At 38.3% G+C, this 20,963-nt stretch overlaps 1 protein-coding gene across 8 annotated transcripts in view; it reads left to right on the forward strand.

Annotated features, from left to right (window-relative positions):
* The window catches only part of MECOM (MDS1 and EVI1 complex locus), a 591,080-nt gene that overhangs the window by 293,797 nt on the left and 276,320 nt on the right, over window positions 1-20,963 (forward strand). The gene's annotated exons all lie outside the window — the stretch shown is intronic.

Raw genomic sequence — 20,963 nt, forward strand, 5'->3', positions numbered from 1 at the left:
ATTTCGATGTGTGAAGAAGAGATTTACTTTTTTAAATGTAACATAACATAAGCAAATTCCATTTGTTGCAAAATTTCTTCAAATAGATCTTTAAAGTGAAGCTCCCTTATAGTGTCACTTCTTGATAGAAAAAAAAAGTGTTGTTTTTAAAGGTATACAGAGAGTATGATAGACAGGAACTCAACTAACGAATGGTCAAAGAATAGCAACAATTGAAAACATCCCAAATATTGTTTCTATAATTAATATTTGGAAACATTATATATGACCATTCAGATAGTATGTGGCATAAGAAAACGAACGTCATCATATGGTTTCTTAAAAAATATTTGTTTTGATTTCAGAGAAGAAGGGAGAGAAAGAGAGAGATAGGAATATCAATGCTGAGAGAGAATCATTGATTGGCTGTCTCCTGACTGGGAATTCAACCATGACCTCCTGGTTCACAGGTCGATGCTCAACCACTGAGCTACACTGGCTGGGCCATATGACATGTTTATCATATTTTCTTTGGGGAATGCTTGGAAGATTGGAGAAACATTTGTTTTCTTCATTATGTGGCTGAATTAATTTGGTTTTACATGTTAATTTTGCTCTGTGTTCTTTTAATATATTTTGCCTCTCCTGATAACCCTGCTTTGATTCTACGTGCCTCTAGAATGTGAGTGCTGTACTGCATTCTGTGATGATTCTTTATATTCAAATAGATTTAATAAGTAATTCATGAATAAAAATGACAGCAAAAAACAATATGAAAATCAGTCCCTAGTTTCAGCTGTACTTTTCACAGAACCCATCTGACAATATCTAACAATGAGCAGTTATGGTCTGATTATGAAAGCTAAGTAAATTATATTTCCATAGGACAGATAACTAACTATGTTATTCTTCTGAGTTTATAATTTTGTACATACTCAGCAGATATATACTGAATATATACTTCCCGTTTATTTTTATAACTTGAAAACTTTTGTGGTTAATCCATAGCATCTAATTTCTGGAAAATCTGAATATCTGGAAAACTTGTAGGCAATTTCTGCATTAGCATGGAAGTGTTTTTTTGGAGATGTGATTAACCTTTGGTTTTACAGTATTTCAGTTAGATAGAAAGTGGATGAACTAGATTTATTTGGTGTGTTCTTTTAAATTCATGATCATTTAGTACAGTGGTCGGCAAACTCATTAGTCAACAGAGCGGCACATGTGGCTCGCCAGCCGCAGTTTGCCGACCACTGATTTAGTAGAATATCTGCTCAGCTTTTTAAATGGAAATAAATATGCCAGGACTTAATTTTAAATAGTTGTCCCTTTGCTTTATGTGTATCCCCTTGTGATACCTGTTCAAATTCCAAAGTGCCAAAAGTTAAGATCCGGATTTGGGAGGAGGACAAGGCAGGAATCCTTTCTTAGTTCTGTCCTTAGCTGCAGCTCTGGTAAAGTTGTAGTTTAGCTACATTGCCTTTAGACACGTATATTGATAAGAGTTTTTTAAAAACTCACTGTAGCATTAACTGATATGTGAGTTGAATACATTTTAAACCAAATGCGTAGAACTCTACGTCATTATTGTTCTCCTTAAAATAATGTCTATAAACATTCTAATAATAAGTAACTGATTAAACTTTTATTACAAATCTTTAGAGTTAAACAAGTGCAGTACTGCTTGAGATTACCCAGAAGGCTTGGAGTAAAACAAAGCTTAATAGTGAAATTATTTTGTAATTACAGGGTTGGTAAATGCAGGGCTGTGCCTCTTTAGACAGGATACATATGGGATGGAGGATGAGCCTGGAGGAAATTCTTCATCTAGAGGACATTTTAAAATAATTATAATTTTTTTCTCCTTGGAGTAAAATGTCTTCAATACATACATGGGTAAATATCTACCTCTAGAAATGAGGAATGATTCTTTTCCTTACGTCAAAACTGAGTAATGTTTTATTGTTTGGAATTCAAGATACCTCTAAAAATAGTTCATGACTCATTGGCTAAGATCATGCATTGCCTCCCTCTTCCTCAGGAATTCAGTTGTCAATTCATTAGTTTTCTTCACCATTTCAAGGGTTACCATCACTTTTGAGAATGTGGATTTTCTACTCTAGCTGTATTATGAACAAAACCAGAGAAAGCGCTTTTTGCAAACTTGTTATCCATGGAGGAAGCAGTTGAGTTCTTGACTTCAGGGTTTTTGTTTTTTCAATTTTACCCTAGTTAATACAAAACCCAATCCTGGTTACCAAGCGCACTTTTATAAAGGCATCTCACCCTACTCCTGAATGCTCATTTTTCCTTGTTCTTGTGTCATATTTGCTGTCAACTGTAGCTGATTTCCCTCCTATTTGGTTAGACAGATAATTGTGACTAACTAGTATAACCTCTCTTTTGATAATCCTTCAATTTCAAAAATAAAGGATTTTAGGCCAGGGAAAATAAACATGAACAGAGGAAATCCAGATTCAGCAAACAATTATTGAGGACCTACTGTGTGTCAGATTCTGTACTAAATGTTTCCCTACAGGAACCCAGACTATCGGGACTGAACAAATCATGGCAATCTCCACTCCAGTACTATCCTTGCTCTTTTCTTCCTACAAAGTTCCCCTCCTTGTACATTTCCTGTATAATAAATTGCATTACCATCTGTCCAGTTGCTCAAGCAAAAAAAAAAAAAATTGGGTCATCTTTGACCCTACTCTTTCCCATACAAAGCATGTCTGATTCATAGTTCCCATATTATATCAAGTCTTCATTCTTTGCACACATTGGTCTCCCCACCTGGTTGAAACCTCCTTTTCCTTCCCAACCTTAGCAAGTTTCTACTTATTCTTCAAGTTCTCTTCTTTTGTGACACTACCCCTGACTTTTCTAGTCACAATTTAGTAATGCTTAAATGTTGTCCCATCATAATATCAGATAAACCCATATACTAAAAACATTAAAGCATTGTACAGCATCCAAATTATTTGGCTAGCTTCCCTAATAGAATGAAGTATCTTTGAGAGCTTGCATAGTTTTATTCTTTAAGTGTGATGTCTTGATTGAGTTCACTCTGTGGTGCTATCCAATGCTAACTTCATTATCTAAAATAACTAGACTGGATTAGTCAGCTCAGGTTGCTATAACAAAATACTATAGACTGAGTGGCTTAAACAACAGAATTTTATTTTCTCACAATTATGGAAGCTAGGGAGTCCAAGATCAAGGTTCCAGATGATTTGGTTTCTGCTGAAGACTCTCTTTCTGGCTTAGAGATGGTTGCCTTCTTGCTGTCTTCCTATGGCCATTCCTAAGTACTGCTTACACAAAAACACACACACACACACACACAGAGAGAGAGAGAGAGAGAGAGAGAGAGAGAGAGAGAGAGAGAGGGAGGGAGAGAGACAGCGGGGGGGGGGGGAGCCCTACTTCTCTATTGTGCCTCTTAGATCAGGACCCCATCAATATGACCTCATTTATCCTTAATTACCACCTAAAGACCCTTTCTTAATATAGTCAGTCACAAAGGGGGCTAGGGCTTTAACACATGGGTTTGGGGAAGATTCAAACATTAGTCCATAACACAGACATTTAACAAATAATTGATCAAGAAGAAAATGAGTGGATGAATGAATGAATGAATGGATATAGTAATCAAGGAGTGGAGGCTGAGGTAGGTCTATGGAAAAGGCTAGAATCTCAATATCAGACATGGAGACTCATCTTAACTCAGCTGCTACTGTGTGATTCTACGGAAACTACTCAAAATCAATTGATTCCTGCACTTTTATTTGACAAATGGGACAATAATAACTGTCACAAATCATTAGTTGTTCTATAATTAAAATGAAGTAAGGAGATATGGTAGTCTTTTTTAAAGAAGTTTTTAAAAGAGAAAGCCCAATGATAATATTGCAATTGGGGGGGTCACCTTTTTGAACCCTACTTAAATAATGTTTGAAAAGTTAAATATATTTTCCCGTAAAGGCACTTTTTGAACGTCATTTAAGTTTATATTATAGAGAAATAGGATATTTTAAAAAATATGGTTTATAGACCAAAATATTCAGTAAGGAAAATAAGGCATAGGTATTGAAAGAAATGGGGAAAAAAATAGATACAGAGGCAAAGAAGCATTGAACAGACTGTCAAACTACAGCGGGAACGCAGGGGAGGTTGGGAGGGGGGCAGCTGTAAGAAATCAACTAAAGGACTTGTATGCATGCATATAAGCATAACCAATGGATATAAGACACCTGGGGGGGGGGCAGGTAAAGGCATGTACTGGGGGTAGGGGAGGCCGGGGGGGGAGGTCAATGGGGAAAAAAAAGGAGACATATGTACTACTATTTGTAATACTTCAAACAATTAAAAAAATAATAATTAAAAAAAGAAAATATTATATGTGTGATTTCTTCAAAACTAGTATTGATTTAATAAAGAGAAACTTTAAAAATAACTTGGCAATGATTGCTACCTTGCAATGCATATATGATTCGTTTCTAACAAAAAGATCTTTAAAGACTAGGGAGCACCTGATTGTCTCTAGGATCTGAAAGTAATTAGTGATGGAACACTTCTTAGGTTTAGAACAATAGATTTACTGATTGAGTGAATGACAATAAAAAATGTGTAGGTTGAAGATGAGGGTTTTCCGGTATGTTTCCTGTAAAGATGACCATTAAGGGATAACATGGGAAGTGCCTGAGAGAGCAGAGGGGAGCAGGCTTCCGAAGTGAAAATTCACAGGCTCAGATCTTCCTCAACGTTCTACCTGCTGGTTGAGTGATTTGGAGAAAAGTTCCTTAGTTTGCTGCCCCTCAGTTTACTTCCATGTGACATGGTGATAATAATTGTACCGATCCAATTAGGGATATTGTGAGGGTAAAAGGTGACCTTGTGTGTTAAAAGCCTACCAGAGAGCCTTCTTCCAGGTAGAAGAGCTCAATACAGGTGAACAACAACAAAAACTTGGCTAAAATAAAGATCTAGCACAGGGGTTATGAGATAGGGCAAAGGCCAATTACATTTTATTCATTGATTTTTGTAAATTTTATTTCTCTTTCTCCCATTTCTCATTTCCCAGAAATTCAATTATCTCCAGGATGGTCTAATTATGTGACTCTCCGTTTTTTTTTTTTGAAAAGGAAGCACTGGTTGTTTCTTAATTAACAATTAAAACAAGGATTCAGGAGAGAATCATAAATTTCTTTTTAAGCCAAAGGGTAATTTGAGTGGTGTATTTTTTCAGAGTCTGAGATAGGTCATTGAAAAAACTGTGAAATTTTGTTTCTTTGGAATATTATCATTTAGCACATTTTGAGGGAGGCTAACTTTATTATCATTGGTCATTATAAAACTCTGCAGGTAGATGTAAGTCAATTGATGATACACCTAGTAGGTGCCAAACCCTCTATTTTATCCATCTTACCCAGAATTCCTCCAGATTATTTTGATCAGTTAAAATACCAGATATGAAGTTAGCTTTTCTTTTCTTTCCCTCAGACACACACATATTAAGACACTGAAAAATAATGACATGAGTGGACAGTAAATTTCTCTTATGTTCCGTTAAATAGAAGGGAAAGACTAGTTGAAAGAGATTTTTACTAGAGTCAGAAATTCGTTAAATAATTTTGATGCAGTGCTTTGACAATACATTATGTTTTAGCAATGAACTCCTGAAATGTGATATTATAATGAATGTGTGCCTCCCTATATCATTGTAAAAGAAATAGTTCTCATGTTTGTAAGCTTGATTTTGAGTCCTGCAGTGATGCCTCACCTATTGAAACATGCAATCTATATGTTAGCTGAAACAGGAATATTCATTAAAATAACAACAGCAGCATCATAATTTCGAGAAACCTAACAACCTGGTTCAGAGTCAGGAGGCTGCCCATTAAATAATATATGTTTGGTAATCAAGAAAAATGGGTATTGGGATTTTAGAGATACACACCAGATCTCTTTGATGGTAGCATTTCTCTCCTACTTCTCCCTGGGTCTGCATGGGCTAAAATGAATTTTACCTGTTTGGTTTTTTTTTTTTTTCAGAGAAAAAGCATTTATTCATTAATGAGAAAGCAAGTACCCTTGACCAATTTCATATCCTTAGAGTTAGATAACTAAGAAGTGAGGACCTTTCTCTTAATAATTTTGAAATGAATTGATTCCAAGAGAGGGGAAGGCTACCAAGTATCAAAAAGGGTGTTGTTGTTTTTTAAAATATATTTTATTGATTTTTTACAGAGAGGAAAGGATAGGAATAGAGAGTTAGAAACATCAATGAGAGAGAAACATCGATTCAGCTGCCTCTTGCACACTCCCTACTGAGGATGTGCCCACAACCAAGGTACATGCCCTTGACTGGAATCGAACCTGGGACCCTTGAGTCCTCAGGCCGATGCTCTATCCACTGAGCCAAACCGGTTAGGGCGAAAGGGTGTTTTTAATGGGTAATTAAGAAAGCGGAATGTAATCTGATACTAAATGTATATTACCATGAAACCTTACATTATAAAGTATGATGCTTTTGCAATATTATTAAAAGATGGCAAGTATAGTTTGGATATTCAATTTTTACTTTGTGAGAAGTTACAAACTAAGAAAATGTTAAGAGAAGACATGAGGTTTAGTTCATATGACCCTGAACATGATTGTCATTGGGGCCCAAGAGGTTATTATAGAGTCTCTTAGAATATAATGAAATCAAGAAAAGAGGATACAGTCTGTTTTATTCATCTTGTGCTTTCAGCATACAGTATAGAAACAGAATCCCTGATTGTTGAAAGAAAATAGAAGTTTACTCTCCTGAAGTACCAGGAACTATCTCTAGTTTTGTCCTGGGCTCAAGAGAGACCCCTCTTTTCTGAGAAGAGGTCAGAAGTCCCCTTAACCCACCCACCTACGTTCTTTCAACACCAGGGAGCTTGCTCAGCTTATATTTTATTCCATGAAAGGTACTGATTGAGAGTTCAACATGTCAACTCTTCCTGTTGCTGTTTTGCCAACTTCTCGTACTTCCAAAGTGTTGTCAGTGAGGTGGGAAAGTCTGGTATTGAAAATTTGTAAAAGTTCCCCAAGTGTCAGGAGTCTTTTGTTTTACTCTGCCTGTCTTGGGAATCAACTAAAATTTGTGTGTGAGTCACACTCACTTTTCAAAAGAATATTGGGTGATTTTCTTCCAATTAGGAACCCTCATCTAAATCGCTAGTGTATCTCACAAAATGGTCTAAAATGAGGTTTGTTTTTTTTTTATTATTTACTAGAGGCCCAGTGCACAAAAATTGTGCATGTGTGTGTGTGTGTGTCCCTCAGCCCAGCCTGCACCCTCTCCAATCTGGGATCCCTCTCACAATCCAGGACTACTGCCTCCCAACAGCTCGCCTGCCTGCCTGCCTGATTGCCCCTAACTGCTTCTGCCTGCCAGCCTGATCACCCCCTAACCACTCCCCTGCCAGCCTGATCTATGTCTAACTGCTCCCCTGCTGGCCTGATTGCCCCTAACTGCCCTCCCCTGCTGGCCTGGTCACCCCCAACTGTCCTCTCCTGCAGGCCTGGTTGCTCCCAACTGCCCTCCCCTGCAGGCCTGGTTGCCCCTAACTGCCCTCCCTTGCCAGCCTGGTCGCCCCCAGGGCCCTCCCCTGCAGGCCTGGTCACTCCCAACTGCCATCCCCTGCAGGCCTGGTTGCCTTTAACTGCCCTCCCCTGCCGGCCTGGTTGCCCCAAACTGCCCTCCCCTTCAGGCCTGGTTCCCCCCCAACTGCACTCCCCTGCTGGCCTGGTCACCTCCAACTGCCCTCCCCTGCAGGCCTGGTTCCCCCAACTGTCCTTCCCTGCAGGCCCGGTCACTCCTAACTGCCCTTCCCTACCGGCCTGATTGCTCCCAACTGCCCTCCCTTGCAGGCCTGATTGCTCCCACTGCCCTCCTCTGCAGGCCTGATCGCCCACAACTGCCCTCCCCCGCCGACCATCTTGTGGTGGCCATCTTGTGTCCACATGGGGGAGGCCATCTTGTGTGTTGGAGTGATGGTCAATTTGCATATTACCTCTTTATTAGATAGGATTTGCTGCTATACTATATTTACATGGTTGTTGCTTATCCCTTTAGTCACTAAGTCAACAGTAAAACTAATGGGCTCAAAATAAAAAAATGTTCAGGAAAGATCCTTGTAACATAGACTTTACAATCGGTTCCAAGATTTGGTCTATCCAGGGGCAGAGATTCATTATAATGCTTCATACTATAGAATACTTGGGACCACAGCATAAAGATACTCTATTCTCTAAGCTTTTTGCTTGAGTGTAAGTTAGGAAGTAGTGGGAAGCAACGGGAAATAACTGATTCAAATCTGTCTTAGAATAAAAGAGTTGGTGCATGTTCTCTGCTCCCCAGAGTTCAGTGTAGCACTATGGAGAGAATGTGTTCCAATAACGATGAGCAGGTAGTGTGGAGACAGGCAGACACTAAGGGTACTTACACACTCTTTAATTTGAGCAATACATAAACATTTTTATTAGTATAGCATCTTAGCTTCTCAGAGTTTATTTGCATTGATAGAATCAGATAGTAATTTTGATAAAGTACTTCTTACACATAATACTGCTGAAGAATTTATAAAACTGAATTAGTATTTCAGTTATAGGAACATTCAGTGAATAAATGCTCGCCTCATCTTTGCTCTGACCTTCCATGAAGTAGCTGAAGCCAAAGATAGGTAAATATTGTATGCTTTTAAAGAACATTGTCTCCATGATAATTAGTAGGATTCTCAAGGCCCCCCCACAAAAAACAACAACACAACAATCACAAAAGCAAGAAGTAGTCAGCTATTATTATGACAAAGAATAAGATAAAGAGACGTATATGTTGTGTGTGTGCATGTGTGTAGCAAATAGATACCAACAGCTACTTCTCATTTGTCATTCCTTTCATGTTGATATTTGTTATAACAAGATTTTAGTACAGCACAAGAAATTTGACAACACCTTTGTTATAAAGGGACTTTTGCTTGTACTGATAGAAGATGAATAAACATTACACAGAAATAGCTTGCTTCACTTAGGAGCGCACACCATAGCTGGGTCCATTAGAACTCCTATGACCAAAGGAGAATATCTCAGAGATATCTTCTCAGAGAGACATTCGCAACCAGGAGTAAGACAAGCAAGGTCAAGAACAATTAAGAGTTTATTTTATGATTGTTGGTCATGTCACCTGCTCCAAATATCTACTACTTCCAGATCCAATTATTAGGCATCTATCACATCAGCTTTCAGACCAGACTTTTATTCCATCAGTCAAATGTTACCCAAGGCACAGGGAATAATTGCTTTGTGCTACTTAATCTAATCCTAGTCAGTTGTCGGATGTCATCTGAGACAGAAACAGTATCTTCACAACCCACACTGCACAACCTTACACGCACACACACACACACATGCACACACAAATACATACGCCTTCTTAAGTGTTTTTAATTGATCATTTTGGAATCTAAATTTTGAATTTTTGGATCTTAGTATTTTGGATGATCGCTGATGCTTTCTCTATGTAACCCATATAAAGTTGGGTACCTTATGGTTCCACTTTGGCAGCCACTATAATATTTTTTAAAAATATATTTTTATTGATTTGAGAGAGGAAAGGAGAGGAAGAAAACATTAGAAACATCAATGATGAGAGAGAATCATTGATCAACTGCCTCTTGCAGGCCCCACACTGGGGATCAAGCCCACAACCCAGGCATGTGCCCTGAGCGGGAATTGAACCTGGAACCTCCTGGTTCATAGGTCGATGCTCAATCACTGAGCTATACCGGCCAGGCTATAAATTCTTTTTTTTAAAGAAGGGCTAGTAACTCCTCCACCCCTTCAAAAAACCCCAAATAAATCATTTTTAGAAATGTCAAAGGGGGATTCCATTTATAATGCCCTGCAAAACTTAAATCCTTTCATCCAATACATCTCTGTTATTCACTTTTTTACTCTTTTAATATCTTCCACACCCAGCAGGTGCTGCTCTCAAAGACTTTGCCCTCTCAAACACTCTCCTCACCTTTGTCTGTTATAGTATTACTGGGTATAGATTGCTTAGCATCTGGATTTAAGCTGTTGACCCAGAAGGAAGACTCCTTCCTCCCTGGGGGCATGATGGGGAGAAGATGATGATAACAGATACCTCTGCTCTGAAATCTTCTCTCTTCTTCCTACCACACCTTCATACAGAGATTTGTATAGGAGATATGCATATATTTTCTATGATTTATTTTCTGTGACTATTGGCCAGTCAGCTTCTGTCACTGATCCGCGGGATGTGGGCACCTTTGTGCCTCCTACCAACCGACAGTGGTATTTTCCTCTGACACTGCAGCTGACCTCCCAGGCTGCCCTGCCCAGGTGTGCTTGGCATGGGATAGCAACCTCAGTTGGTTGGCAGCCACAGGTGTGGATGATTTGTGTTTTTTTTTCCTTCTTCATTTGTTTAGATTCTTGCAGTAGGAATTCAGCAGGTGTGTGATGCCAGCAGAGAATCTCCACCCTGGCACAGAGGCCAGCTGCCCTCAAAAAACATGTTCTTGTTGGTCTCATAACACTGTCAGCTTGAATCCCTGTTTTCCTGGAAACCTCACCCAAGGGCAAGACTCTGCCTAACCAATGAGTTAGGGTAAGTTCATCTCAAGAGATGAGCATGAAGAGTCTCCTTATAGGAACCTAATCTACACATGGGAGCAGGTTACCTGGCTCTTCCCTCATGCTTTTTTTTTTTTTTTTTGGTGGTGGTGGTTGTTGTTTTTGTGTTTTTTTTTTTCCTTGTTTTCTTTCTAACTTGAGCTGGTATCATTCCAATTACAGGGTTATAGGAAATCCAGGACTTGGTGTCCAAAGAGACATAAACCATGCTAGGATGCTGTTGAAATATTAATTTATGCTCATTTGATTGAGACTAAACAGTAGGAGCAGAGATGGAGAGCAGTTCTGTGTTCTTCCATCTCCCTGCGATCTCAGAGAGCCACTGATCCTGGGACCAAGCCATGGCCTGTAAAAATTAAATTGATTTGGTAAATGTAAGTAAGATAGATCTGTTTGCTTTCATCATCAAGGGCAAGATGAAATTGGAGGTCACTTCTGATCTAGTCTTACGTGAAGAGGCTGGAGAAGGTTAACTTTGATAATGCTGTCTGAGGAAGCCAGGTAATCTAGAGAAGGAGGTGATCAAGAGCCACTGCTGTTAGTCTAGGTCAGCAGTGTGGGCCAGAGCCCCCAAACCTTTCCCTCTCCTCACTCTCCTTATTAATCTAGCCAAGAACTTGTACTATGACTTCTCTTGGCTAGATCATGATATCTAAAGAAATAAGTACATGCACCTTAGATTACTCAGTTTTCTTCCTTTGTCACAGACCCTTCCCAGCTTTTCTCTTCAGAGTCAAACTTGGAGTTTATTGGATGTTGGTTTTATGTGCATATACATAATACAGGTGGCGTGGGGTAGAGGACTGGGAGTCCTCACAGTTCTTGCCCTCTGGGCCCTGTACCTCTTTGAATATAGGTGTTGGTCATCTAGTCCCTGTAGGTGATACAAATGCACCACAACGCAGTGGTGACATGTGTTAGAGGAGCATTTGTCTGAAAGGGCAGCAGATGGGATCTGTAAATCATACTTGGGGAGAAGGGGTGTCACGTGTGAGTACCAGATAGTGAGTAGACTAGGCTTTCATCCTGCATCTTAACCTTTTATAATGCAGATATTTATGTTAACATACATTTGATCTGAGGGCACTAGCTGAAGAGAACCGATTGTAATAATCCAGAGAAGTAAACATTAAACATCATATGAACCATTAAGGTCAGTTTTACAGCTGTTATCCTTTTGTACTGACATTTTATATGTTTGTCTTTAGTTATTGCTAATATATTATTTTAATCATAGCATCTCTTGAGAATCTAGTTCTTCTACAATAACAAAGAAGCGAGATAAAAACCCTTACATTTGAGCTCCAGGATTGAGACTGGTCAGTCATATGCCCAGTGTTTGATTAGAACTTACTTTATATCCAAGTTACTGGTCCCCTTAAGAGACTAGGGAGGATTAAAAATAGCTCTGTTGCCCAGTGGGTGATTCTCAAAAAGAAAAAGAATTATCATTGTGTTTAATAAGAGAACTGACAAGCAATCATAATTCTTTCCATTAAGTAAATATGTTAGAGAAATTTATTATAAAATGACACATTATGCGAGCCAGGAATCAAAGATGACATCCTTGCATTAAATACGGTAGATGCCATTAAGGAAAACAGTCAATATGTCACCAAGCCATGGCCTGTAAAAATTAAATTGATTTGGTAAATGTAAGTAAGATAGATCTGTTTGCTTTCATCATCAATTTTGAGTGGGTGAACAGGTGATGTCACCAACCTGGGAGCGATAAAGATGCAGGACCATCTGGAAAGGCAGGTGATGAATGGGCAGCTGCTTTTGGATAGTGACAGTGCAGTGGTACTTTGTCACTTGGGATGCAGTACTTAATAACTTTTCAATACCATCATAATAAATTTCACTGCCTTATTAATATAGAAATGGTGAGTTATTACCATGATGGTGAGTGTAAATAACTGGAGATGCAGCCTTCAAGAGCTGATTGTTTGGGCATGTTTCTTTAAGCAACACAGTTGACTCGTGATAATCAACCTATGTCTCTACCAGTAGAGTTTATTGCACTTGTCAAAGGAAAAAGTAGTATTATTCAAAATTATATGAAGTCATAATAAACAAGTTTAATATATTATCAGACTTTTCCTGTAAGTTTTTAAACATGAGGCAGTAAATCATTTTTAATAATGTCTTTTCATGTAAAATAATGTCCTTATGCAGTAATAATGTCCTTTCTTAACTATTAACAAAACAGTCGACTTCTTTGTATGTGTTTTAAAGGGTATTTTTATTTGTACTTTTCAATCATTGGAAAACTGCAGAATGAAATCCTTTTGCAAATAAAGAGCTAAGGCAGGAACCTTAGAACGTTTCATTAACAAGCTCGAAAGTTGCTGAGTCCGGGCCATGTCACACATTTCCATTTTAATTGAACAGATGTACTTAAGGGTAAACCACAGCAAACGAAATACAGACAAAATTATAAACACGTGTCACTAAGAAGTAGGCAGGAAAGAGCCTCTGATGAGCATCTGTGTGTATTTTATGAAGCCAGAGACCGCCACTTCCTATGTTCGTCGCTGATGTCTCCAGTTTAATGAGGAGAAACCAAATATGTAGATAGGTGTAAGTTGAAGATGAATTACTAGATCAATCACTTAGCACCGTTCAGGGTGTCTGTCGCTGTGCGGTGGGAAAATAATTAGATCTGGGATGCTGTTCGTATTTCCATACTGGTGTCCCGTTTTCTGCGATGGAATATGGAAAACTTCCTCTTTCATGTCACTGTGGTCTTTATATTGTTTCTTGGCCAGGCTGACTTTTAATTCTGACATTGTCTTTCAGGCTGTAGTGTGCCAGCCTCTTAAATGAAATGCCTCTCCGCCATTTCTATTACTGCTGAAAAGAGAGCCAGCAGTCTATTAACAGGCAATAAAGTTCAGGAAGCCCAGGACTCATTTCTTGGGTCAGAGGTGAAAATTGCATACTAAATGAAACAAAGGTGTGCCTTGATCGCTCAAGAAGCAGCTCCAGAAAGAACACACGTGTTGTTAGCTAGAAGTCTCCCACTTAAAGGAAAAAGGAAAAGGAATAATCGTAATAATGTTGGCCAATGGAGTTAAGTACTCAGTTGAGAGAAATTATATCAATCTGACAAATATAGCCTTTACAGAAGATAAAGTCTCTAATAACCTTAAATGCATATATTTATCATTTAATTCAACAAGCCAATTCCCTTGGGCTTTTGACCAACGATATTTCCCCTATAGTTTAGAATTTTTTTTTTACTAGCTCAGAGAATAATGGCCATTTGTCAGAGGGTTCCAAAGCTAAGCACAGTTGGAAGCAAAGAACAGGGGAGAAAAAAAAAAAGAAGGCTAATAGAGTCTTTCCACCTCAGAGAATATTAATACCAAGTTTAATTGATGCAAGAGCTGCAATAGTTCGTGGCTGAACAGTAGGTGGCAGACATTGTAGTAAAGAAATGGGAAATTTTAATCTAAGCTATTTTCATTAACTTCCAAATATATCATCAGTGTGCACAGCACATGAATCTGTGAAAAAATAAGAACACTAAATAGTTATGAAATGTGCTAGTTGAACATGGGAAAATCAAAAAGATCCTACAAAACAGAAGCAAAAGGTCTAACATTTCATCAGGTAAAGTGTGTGAAACGGGAAAGCCCAAAGAATAAAGGGGCCCTTGTGCACAGTGGGCTTTTCCTCACTGTTTTTCTTGGTCTTGACGTGATGAAGTGTATGGGTGATACGCACGAAGCACCGTGACTCCTGTATCTCCCTTTGTGAGATTGTCCATGCCTTTGTCCATGCTGTCAGTCAGCTGTTCCTTTCTCTTGGGCAGCCACATTGGTAACCACAGGATCTACTTGCAAATAGATTTCTGTAAAACTGTGTTATCCTCCAGCCCTTTACTCCTTCTCCCCACCCACTTTCCTCAACAATCTGGCCATTCATGTGGCATGGCTCCCTTCTTTGCTTCTTTGTCAGATGTCTAGTGGTTTTTGTTTCAGGGAGGCCGAGTGAGACAGTGGAAAGAACACTGATCTGGGTACCAGGAACCTTGACTTCTTGTCTCAGCTCCGACTTAGGACCTTGGAAAAGTCACCTGGCTTTGTCCTCTGAAGTCTCCATGAGGTCTATTCTAGCTCTGACTTTCTGAGTCTTTGAATTCTGTCTCATGCACCCACTCTTTAATTCTTTTAATCCTTGTGGACATGCTCTACATGGTCATGATTTTAGAGATTTTATTTATATCAGGGCCATGTTTTGCACTTTGCACCTGGGAAGAATACAAATTAACTTTAAGTAGAAAATGGATGCTTGTTTTACAAGTTATCTTGTATTAAACTTGTATAATTATCTTTTGTAAACCTAAAATCAATGCACCTTTGATATGAATATCTTTATAGCTTTCATATTTCAGCAGAGAAGGCAGCTTAAGACCAAAGCTTTGTTTTGGAAGGGAAATAAGTTGGTCAGAGAGAGAATTCTATTCCTACCCACCTCTGAAAAGATGCAGACATCAATTTTATTCTGTTCCTTGGATATGACTTAGTTCAGCCTCAATTGTATTGAGACACTAAGGCAACATTCAAAGGTTCCATTTGGTTCTCTCAAATATACACAGGTGTCATGGGCCCTTGTCCAATCCTCCTCCTCCGTCCACTCTCCCTCCTCCTTCTTCTTCTCTTCCTTCTCTTTCTTTGTCTTCTTCATCATCTTTGTATTCTTCTTCAATAAAAGAGCCAGCATATCATATGGGCTGAGGAGATTGAGTTTAGAGACAAATGGCCTTGGCTCAAATTTTCTATCACTTGCTAGCTTTGTGACTTTGAATAAGTACTTAACCACTTTTTGCCTCAATTACCTCATCCGTAAAATGGTAGTAACAATAGGATCTGCCTCATAGGATTAATGTGAAGATTACTTTGTAAAGTAATGTAAAGTGTTAGAACAGGGCTTGGTATAACATAGTAATCACTTCAAAGCAAACTAATTTTAATAATTATCACCACCACCATTATTCTAAAGCTGAGGTACCATCATTCCAAAGTTGGGGGTTCTTTTTGCATCATATTTGTGGGGAAGGATTGGTGAATTCAGTCTTTGGGTTGGCAGAGTCATCACACTGCAGAATTAAATATTGTCCCTTGTCTAAGTGGTGCTGGCAAGTGACCTTCCGTAGAACCAACCAATTCGGAATGCTGATGGATGTTTAAATGATTCTTTTACTGAGTACTCTGGTAAGCATTTCTAAACAGTGCAGAGGAGGAGGGCCAGGCATTTTGACTTTGTGCTTAATGAACTTAGTCTCATATAGCATAGTAGGGTGGGATTGAGAGAGGTAGGAGCTAATGCGTAAGTCTTCGGAAAGTATACCTCCTCAGGCCTAACTCTCTTGATGCATTCATCCTTTGGAGAGTGCTCTCTCCTTTTTACTCTTCTTTATCTTTCTTGGCTCCAACACTCCTGTGTCTTGTAAACTCTGCCCCCTGGGGCTTCAGCCAGATAAAAGTAGGCTTGGTTTTCTCTAGCAGGGTCAAGTGTGAGCTGGTCTGTGGAGTTTGGGAGGACAGGTGTGCGATTATTCCAGTTCACGCTCTTCTTCAGTAAGTGCTGTGGTGGTATTCTTTTTGAACAACCTACGAACAAATGCAAATCATGACAGCAAGTATGCTTCCTAAGGCAGCAACATCTAATCTCACGTGAGGAAAGCACACTCTGCCTATTGACAAACTTTGACCTAGTTCCATGTGAAATAACAGCCCTGGCCAGCTTGTAAATTTGCTTCCTTCCTGGGCTCTACTCCATCAGTAGAACTCACCATTAAGTGAGAATGGCTCAGAGCCACTGAGAATAATATCATAAGTAAATGTATTGTGATTAAATGTATGAAAGTATTTCAGATAAGTGGAAATACATATCCTAATGTTTTCGTACATTGCCATTTATTTATTCTTACATTTTTCTCATATTGTGTACCTGGTGGGTCAGTGGGTCCTGAGATTTTTCTGAAAAGAAATTTGGGGTTTCATAGATCAGGTTCTGTAGAAGACCCATTATGACTTCTCACATGTCCACCATTACCTTTGATCATTTTGAATACAAAAATTATCAAAAGTTTGTGTTTTTATTAGTCATAAAGATATACTAAAATATATGCTATTAGAAACTTAGGATAAGCTCTTTAATCATGGGATAGTAAAAGGAGGGTACTTGAATTATTTGGTTGAGGATTATGGCTGAAAGTAACAGTATCCTGAAAGTCAAGTTGCCTGAGAGTGGTTAGTAACTTCTTGAAGGAAGAGCTTGATGATTGGGACAAGTGGTAGTGGGTCTCTGCTTCTCTGAGGTACAGTTATCTTCCCCTCTCAGTTCTCCTGACCATTACAATATAATGTGTACACCTTCTAAATTCTGCAGCATGGACTAAACAGTCACAAAACTGCCACGTGCTAATGATTCTTTATTTAAACAAACTCTGTTATATCCTAGAATCTCTCCTTGTGTGGGGGCCTCCATTGAGAAAAATCTGGATTTAGTAATGCACTTAATTGGAAGGCTTAATAAGAATGTAGGACTTTGCTTTCTTTTCTAACTTCAAAAAGGAAATAATCTCAAGAAAGCCAGATGTGAACATGATTTTAACAAGAGAATTTTCACTTTCCTTATACCTTCCAGAGCATGGAAATTTTCCTTTGAACATGTTAATTCTGTCAGAATATTGTCAGCAATACAAAGTTTGAAGAATAGTTGAGTTGGCCAATAGATGAGCCTGGCTAAGAAATATGGAAAGCACTTGATGAAATCATGTATTGTTATGATTTAAATTACAGAGTTCCACATGGGTCCCTAAATGTTGACCTGTCAGGAACATTATGAAGGGTATTATGGTGAGGAGGTATATAATGTCACTTGGTGAGCTTGACTCAGAAGTGTTCATTTGAAGTTTGATTCCTTATTCAACTACCATAACTGATTGATCAAGACATGGATCTCCAATTGACTTTAGTTTCTGCTCTGCAAATCTTCCATGAACCTCCTTGAGAGTGTAAGATGTAGCTGTAAAGTATGATTGAAGCATTTTGGTTTCTCTGTACAGTCCAGCTAAGTGCTCAGAACATTAATCCCCAATTACAATCCTCCAAGTAGTGTTGAGAAGGGAAAAGCAAGTTATTTTGCCTTCATTTCTATGAGGTAGGATGAAGGTGATGTAACCAGGTAAAGTGACACTTAAAATATTAGGACTTTTAAGATAAGGAGGGCAGACTTGTGATGTGACATGTGATATGGATATAGATGAATGTGATTTTTAAAACTGAATTCTGGTAGACTAGATTTAGGGAGCTGGAGGATTAGTTAATTCTATTTGAGAAAAAATGATTAAAAAGAAGCACTGAGTGCCACAATAAAGTGTTAGAATTCATTACACAAGATGGGAGAGGTTGAAAACAGTATAAATGTGGTGATTTTCCACCATCAGCTGCCCCTCATCAAGACTCTGTCAGCTGTGAATTTATCTGTCATCATTTGAAAACCACTTATGTTTTCAGCCTTGTTATAACTTTTATAAGTTTATTCTAGTGTCATGGAAAACTTTATATGTATTTACTCTCTTAATTTTTGTCTAGAATCCAAATACTTCCTCCCTATGAGAGCCCTGAGCTGCGGAGTTTAATAAGGACAGAAATATTACCTTTGGAGAGTTATCCTTTTATCTTCTTGTCCTTTGGCTTGCAACCCTTCCACAGTCTTGGTCTTCTGTTTAATAAAAAGAAAAGGTGGTTTTCTCTGGCTCTAAACAAAGCATAGACTCCCTGAAGTAATAAGCTAGATCTCGCTACAGTGTCTAAAGCAGGGCCACTCATAGCCAGATTACAGAAATGTCAGAAGAAAATTATGTAGTAATGAAAACTGGTCTATCTAACTTTAAAAAAAAATGATTGACCCTGTATTTTCAGGAAGAATGGAAACCCTATTTAATATAAGTCCTTTGGTCATTGAGATGTGTCAGAAACCTTGCCCTTTATTCTGAAGTGCCATTGTGTTAGTGTTGAAATGTTAAAAATAATAAACAGCTGACATTTTAGGCACAGACTAAACATCAAGCAAATGACATTACATCGAAGCTCTTGAGAGAGTTACAAGATGACGAGATGCCAAAGGAAGAAAAGTGGAAAATAGTCACAAAGTCTATTCACAGCAGAGGAATCCTCAGTGTGAGCGCCATTTACCCAATTTTTACATTAGGGAGGCTCTGCATGTATGGGAAATTGCTTTTCCATTTGAATTTATATGAAGCACTAGTAAGGGCAGAAGATAACACATGGTTTCAAAAGTCATTCCTATTTTTGCTCTTTACTAATTAACATATTAATTCCACAAGCATGTACTGTTTGTCTACCACATGTTTTGGCAAAACACTGCAGTGACTAATGACAACTTTCTCTTCCTTCCCCCTTTTCCTTTCCTTTCTTCCTCCTTTTCCTTTCCTTTCTTCCTCTTTCCCTCTTTATTTTCTCATTTTATCTATATTTTATATGTTCTTACCCTTAGCCAAATGTCCATACAATTCTCTTTGCCTTATAGTTTTGGTTAAATTAATTGGGAATCCATCTAATATGTGTCACCTTCCTTCTGAACAAATATTCACCATCTGGGGGACAGTCATTTCGAGGTTGCAGGTGGAAGCACACCTGTAGTTAGTCACTTACAAGGGCATTTGTCTAAACCTGAAATCATTTGCAGGTGTGAAGCATGTGCTTTTGAAAAAAGGGAAATCGTATTTGAGGGCCAGAAGAAAACTTGCCTCTTAATTTAATATTATTTTTTTCTCTTCCCTATCTCTTGGTTACTTGGAGAATAGATGCCCATCGTTTCAACTTAATGTCCTGAATGACTGTAAGGAGGAGAGAGAAATGCAGCTTTGGCTGTTTTATGTGCTTCATAAAAGCATTCTCTTTGGCTCTGAGGATCCATTTATATTTACACTTTACAGAAACAATGCTGTAAAGTTTTCTAGTTTTGAGGACAAAATTGCTCATTAAATAAGAGACATAGAGTGTTTTAATGAATTTCAGCCCAATTTTAAGGCAATTTTCATGTGGCTATTAACTTTCCCAGTGTTCCTCATACAGAGCAAACTTATCTAAACTATTTTATAATTTATAGTAAGTATCAGTAAACTTTTTTACACGTTTTCATGAAAGCATATTAACCATATGTGAAAAATAGAAACAGTGAGAAAATCAGCAACCAGGATCCCAATGCTCTGTCAACATCAGATTTGGCAGATTTTGAAAATTCTGTGATCATTTTTCTCCTTATGTGACACTACTCTTGTTCATTCTTCAAAACCATTCGCCTTAGCGTGGGGAATTATAGATAATTTGATGCAACAGGTTTAAGTTACCATTTTCATAGTGAAAAGAATAGCTTAGCATGATCCCGATTTTCCTTGGTTTCCTCCCATTCTCGAAAGAAGCAGAGGTATTCACATTTCTTTGTCTAACAGTTTTATAATGTCTTAAGAGATTAACAGTGAGCATGAATGAGGGCCTACGGATTAGACAACAAAAAGCCTGGGACGTCCACTACCTTACTTGCAAATTTCACATTTTCCAGCATTGCTGAGTGAGTATAGAAACTAAGAAAAGATAATAAGTACCAGAGTCTCAAAAGTGTTTAGTGATTCAAAAAATTCAGATGACATGTCAGAACTGACAGACTGATGGAACCGCCTGTGGCAGGGCCCACTTTTTTGTCTTATGTTAAGCTCTCATACTGAGTGAATGCAGATGTTATCACGGTACCCCAGACAGACAGTCAGTGAAATGTGACAAGCTGTCAGCAAAGTTACACTACGTTGATTTTGTTAAAATATCCACGAGCTTTATAGTTTCTCTTTATATAAAAACCTCTTACCTCATTGAGTCCAGAGAATAGAAGCTGTTGGGGAGATCCCTGGTGCTTTCATCATCCCCCGAGCACCTTGGGCTTTCTCTTGGGGGAAATTTCACTTAGCAAATTAAGTAGTAATGCACCCCAAATATCAAATCCCAAAGTATCTCAGAGTAATTTTTTTTTCTTTCGACCTGTTCTATACTATTTTGCTCAATTTACATTGCACCTCAACACATTGGCAAAGGGCATTTCAAGATCAGAAAGAGGGAATTTTCTTCATTTAAATTAGGAGCCAAGATGAGAGGTTAAAAGTCTGAAGGGCTACTTTAAACAAAAAGCCTTTTTTTAAAGAAGTTTAGGCATGGTAAATGAAAATGTGAGCTCAATCAGAAACTAAGGGCTTGGCG

The sequence above is a fragment of the Plecotus auritus genome (genome assembly GCF_963455305.1).
Source record: "Plecotus auritus genome assembly, chromosome: 2".
Classification (NCBI taxonomy): domain Eukaryota; kingdom Metazoa; phylum Chordata; class Mammalia; order Chiroptera; family Vespertilionidae; genus Plecotus; species Plecotus auritus.